This window comes from Eulemur rufifrons, chromosome 30, assembly GCF_041146395.1.
Source record: "Eulemur rufifrons isolate Redbay chromosome 30, OSU_ERuf_1, whole genome shotgun sequence".
NCBI classification, from domain to species: domain Eukaryota; kingdom Metazoa; phylum Chordata; class Mammalia; order Primates; family Lemuridae; genus Eulemur; species Eulemur rufifrons.
Window position 1 is genome coordinate 90,563,231 of NC_091012.1, and position 6,000 is coordinate 90,569,230.

The following is a 6,000-nucleotide window of genomic DNA, read 5'->3' on the forward strand; positions in this document are numbered from 1 at the left end:
GGTCTCGCTCTTGCTGAGGCTGGTCTCAAACTCCCAAGCTCAAACGATCCACCCTCCTCGGCCTCCCAGAGTGCTAGGATTACAGGTGTGAGCCCCCATGCCCAGCCTATGAAAAGAGTTTTGAGGATCAGTTGCACAACACTGTGAAACTACTTAACACTACTGGACTGTACACTTAAAAGTGGTTAAGATAGTAAATTTTATGTTATGTATATTTTACCCTAATTTGAAAGCTTTTAAAATTAAAAAAATAATTCAGAGAAAAAAGGTTAACTTCAAAGAAGAAGTACGTATTTTCAGCCTTAAAGAAGGAAATTCTGTCATTTGCAACAAAATGGATGAACCTCCATACATATGTCAATGGACGCTTAGGTTGACTGCATATCTTGGATGTTGTGAAAATGCTGCAATAAACAAGAGAGTGTAGATATCTCTCTGACATACTGATTTCATTTCCTTTGGATATATACCCAGAAATAGAATTGCTAGATCATATGGTAATTCTATTTTTAATTTTTTGAGGAACCCTTATAGTACGTTCTATAATTGCTATATAGCAACTTTTTATGTAAATGGCCTAGTAGTAAATAATTTAGGCTTTACAGGCCGTGTGGTCTATCACAACTATTCAACTCTGCCATTTTAGCATGAAGCCATACGTAGAAAATACATTGCTGAATGAGTGTGCTTGTGTTCCAATAAAACTTTATTTATGGCTGGGCACAGTCATACAGGCTGGGCACGTGCCTATAATCCCAGCTATTTGGGAGGCTAAGGCAGGAGGATCACTTGAGCCCACGAGTTCAAGAACAGTCTGGGCAACGTAGCAAGATCCCCATCTTTAAAAACAACCACCTTTATTTATAGACACTAAAATCTGTATTTCACAAAATATTACTCTTCTTGTGATTTTTCCAACCATTTAATAATGTAAAAATCATTCTTAGGCCAGGTGTGATGGCTCACACCTGTAATCCCAGCACTTTGGGAGGCTGAGGCAGAAGGATTGTTTGCGGTCAGGAGTTCAAGACCAGCCTGGGCAACATAGTGAGACTCCATGTTTACAAAATATGAAAAAAATTTAACTGGGCATGGTGGTGAATGCCTGTGGTTCCAGCAGCTTGAGAGGCTGAGGCAGGAGGATCATTTCTCAGCCCAGGAGTTGGAGGCTGCAGTGAGCTACGATCAGCCACCACACTCCAACCTGGGAAACAGGGCGAGACCTTGTCTCTTAAAAAAAAAAATTCTTAAGTCACAGACCATACAAAAACTGACACCAGGCCTGATTTGGTCTATAGGCCTACCTTTGCTGTAGAGCAATGAAAAGGAATAAAGTATAGCTACCCATGACAACATGGACAAATCTCACAAACATAATGCTGAGAAAAAGCAACCTGTGTTAGTTTCCTATTGCTGCCATAACAAATTACCACAAACTACGTATTTAATACAAATTTATTATCTTATATCTCTGGAGTTAGAAGTCCAACATAGGTCTCACTGGGCTGAAATCAAGGTGTTGGCAGGGCTGTGTTCCTTCTAGAGGCTGTAGGGAAGAATATGTTTCCTTATCTTTTCCAGCTTCTAGGCATCTTCTGCATTCTTTGGCTTGTGGACCCCCTCCTCTATCTTCAAAGCCAACAATGTTGTACTGAATAATTCTCATGCTACCATCTCTCTGGTTCTCCCTCTTCTGCTTCTCTTCTCTTCCACTTTTAAGGACACTTGTGATTACATTTAGCCCACACAGATAATCCCAAATAATCTCCCTGTCTTAAAGTTAGCTGATTAGCAACTGCAATTCCATCTGCTACTTCAATTCCCCTTGTCAGGTGACCAAACATTGTCGAAGTTCCAAGGACAAGAATGTAGACATATTTAACGGGCCATCATTCTGCCTACCATACAACTCAGACCCACAATCACATATGCTATAAGATTCCAAGTTAAAAAGAAAAAGAAAAAAATTACTATAATGTTTAAGAGTGCTCCTTACTGTTGATAAGACTTTAAAGAAAAACAAAGAAGTGATTACCATAAAAATTAGGATAGTCATTACTTTAGGGTAAAGTAGAAAGTGAACTGACTGAGAAGAGATACAAAGGAAGCATCTAAGTGCTGGTAATGTTCTATTTATTCACCTTATGGTGGTTACAAAGGTGTTCACTTTATTATCATTCTGGCCTCAAGCAATCCTCCTGCCTCAGCCTCCCAAAGTGCTGGGATTACAGGCATGAGCCACCGTGCCCAGCCTCAAATTTTAATATTAATGGACTGCCAGGGATCCTGTGATATTTGAGTAAGGTCTCCAATATGAGAGGGACCAAGACAAACAGAAAAGGAGAATCCAGAGGACATAGACACAATATGGGGAACAAAAAAAATTTTTTAAATCATAAACCCAAGACTTCTAATTGTTATCCTAGAGAAGTGAGAGAAGATACTGCATCCGTGCTATAAAAGAGGAACAGAGAATAAAAGTATGTAGAAAGTAAAATACAAGAAGACTTCAAAAAGCTCATGGAAAAATGGAATTAAAAGATAAAATTAAATAATATAAACCTTATTTCTCAACACAAGCTCCATCAAGTTCAAGATACTTTTGTAAGCAATGATACCAGCCATTTAGTCCATCCCTAAAGAACTGAGGATCTTGGGAATTTAACCATGTCAATGCAGTCTTTTTTACATTAACTGAAGAAAAATAGATGCCCTCTAAAGATATTTTAATATTAGGAAACAAAAGGAAGTCAGAAGGAGCCAATCAGGACTGTAAGGTGGATGCCTAATGACTTCCTATAGAAAATCTCACAAAATTGCCCTTGTTTGATGAGAGGAATGAGCAGGACCATTTTCATGGTAAATCTTTCTCTGGTGTTTTTCTGCTAAGTCTATCTGATGAATCTTTCCTGGGTGTTTTTCTGCCAAAGCTTTGGCTAACTTTCTCAAAACACTCTCATAATAAGCAGATGTTATCTTTCTTTGACCCTCCGGAAAGTCAACAATCAAAATGCCTTGAGCATACCAAAAAACTGTTTCCATGACCTTTGCTCTTGACTGGTCCACTTTTGCTTTGACTGGACCGCCTGTACCTCTTGGTAGCCATTGCTTTGATCATGCTTTGCCTTCAGGATCGTACTGGTAAAGCCATGTTTCATCTCCTTTACAATTCTTTGAAGAAATGCTTTAGGATCCTTGATTTCACTTGTTTAAAATGCCCATTGAAAGTTCTGTTCTTATCTGCAGCTGATCTGGGTGCAACAGTTTTGGCACCCATCAAGTGGAAAGTTTGCTCACCATTAATTTTTCAGTCAGAATTGTGTAAGATGAACCAATTGAAATATCTATGCTGTTGGCTTTTTTGTTGTTGTTGTTGTTGTTAATTATGAGTCCTCTTCAATTAGGGCATGAACAAGATTAATTTTTCCTTGCAAATGTATGTGGATGGTCTGCCACTGTGGGCTTCGTCTTCAACATCGTCTTGTCCCTTCTTAAAACGAGTTATCTATTCATAAACTGCTGATTTCTTTGGAGCATTGTCCCTATAAACTTTTTACAAAGCATCAATGATTTCCCATTCTTCCACACAAGCTTCACTATAAATTTGATGCTTGTTCTTGCTTCATTTTAGCAGAATTCATGTTACTTTGATAGGGGCCCTTTTCAAACTGATGTCTTATACTTCTTAGGGCCTCAAAGTAGATCCTGTTCAGGTATGCTATAACAAGTTAGTATAAGTTTATTTTATTTCAAAAAATTGAAATCCATGAATAGTTTTTCATAATATGCATTTTCCATGAACTTTTTGAAGACCCCTCATAAAAGAATAAAGATTAAAACCAAACAAATAAAAAATGCATCTCAATGGAAAGAATGAAAACTAAAGTTGCATAAGTATCCCAGAAGCGATGGAAAAAGAACAGTAATATGGACAACTGAAGAGAAAAAATAAGAAAATTTGGTGATCAAACCCGAAAATCCAGCCTGCAGTTCTAGGAATGGTGCTGTTGGCGCTGTGAAATGTAAAGAGCTTGCCAGCATGGAAATGCTAGCAGTTCCAAAAGGAGAGAAAAAGGAAAACACTGGGGAGAAAAATTAAAGGCAAGAAAAGTTCTTGGTATTGAATGACACAAACCTTCAGACCTAACTAAGGGGCATAATAAGAACACAGCAAAATGCATAGCATAAAAAAATCACCTTCCTGGGACATTTCCAAATTGCAGGAATGCAGAAAAGATACTAATATTGGCCAAATAAGAAAAAAATATAGTACTGTGGACAACTCAATAAGCACAAATTCAACAACTTAAAAGATATAAATCAATATCTTGAAAACTTCAAATTACCAAAACTCACCCAATATCAAATAGATAACTTAAATACTTCTACAAAGAAACTGAATTCATAGATACCCAAAAAAGAAAACTAAAGGCCCAGATGGTTTTACTGGTGAATTCTACCGTACATTTAAAGAAGAATTAACATCAATTTTACAAAATCTCTTCCCAAGAATAGATAGGAGGGACTGGTTCCCAACTCTTTTTATGAGTCCAGCATTAATTATCCTGATACCAAAACCAAGCAAAGACAATAAAAAAGCAAGCAAGCAAGTGAGAAACTACAGGCCAATAACCCTCATGAACACAGAAGCAAAAATCCTCAATGAATTATTAGCAAATCAAATCCAGCAAGGTATATAAAGAAAAATGTATCTCAAATAAGTGGAGTTTATTCCAAGAATGCAGGGCTTGCTCAATGTTTGTAAAATAATCTATTAAATCCATGATATTAATTGTCTACAAAGGAAAAGCCACATTATCCTATCAATTGATAAAGAAAAAGCCTTTGACAAAACTTAACATTCATTCAATATAAAAACTTTCAGTAAATTATGAATAGAAGGAAACTTCCTCTATCTGATAAAAGCCATCTACAAAAAACCTACAGCTAACATCATACTCAATAGGGAAAACCTGAATGCTTTTCCACTAAGATGGAAAAGAAGACAAGAATATCCATACTTACCACTCATATTCAACACCATACTAGAAATTCTAGCTAATATAATACAAGAAAAAAATGCATTCCAACAGAATAGGAAAAAATAAAACTGCTCGTATTCACAGGTGACATAGAAAATCCCATGAAATCAGCCTAAAAATTCCTAGAACTAACAAACAAGTTTAGCAAGGTCACACCCACAATACACAAAATCAATATCAATACACAAAAATCGATTATACTTCCATGCATGTACAATAAATGTACAGATAGAAACCAAAAGATTTAAAACCAATATAATTTATAATATTTCCAAAATATTAAATATTTAGGGATGAATCTAGCAAAACATAGGCAAAATCTAAATTTTGAAAACTATAAAATGCTTATGAAAGAAATCCAAGAAGACCTAAATAACTGGAGAGACATACCTTGCTAATAGATCAGAATACACAACATAGTAACGATACCAATTCTCCTCAAACTGATCTATATATTTAATGCAATACAATCAAAATGGAAATAGGATTTTTTGTAGATATAGACAAGATGATTCTAAAATTTATATAGAAAGAACAAGTAACTAGAATCACAAAAACAATTTTTAAAAGAATAATGTTGGAAGACTCACATTACCTGCTCTTAAGACTTACTATAATGTACGATACTTAAGACAATGTGATATTAGTAAGGGGACAGGCATATAAATCAATAGAACAGAACAAAGACTTCAGAAATCGACCCTCACGAGTACTTTCAACTGATTTTGACAAATGTACAAATGAAATTCAATGGATAAAGCATAATCTTTCAAAAACGGCATTGCAACATTTAAGTATTCACATGCAAAAAAAGAACCTGAACCTATATTTCACACTTTATACAAAACTTAACTCAAAATGGATGAGTAAACATAAAGCTATAATATTTTTAGAAGAAAATCTTCATAACATTAGAGGAAAAATTCTTACACATAACACCAAAAGCATAATCAATCCA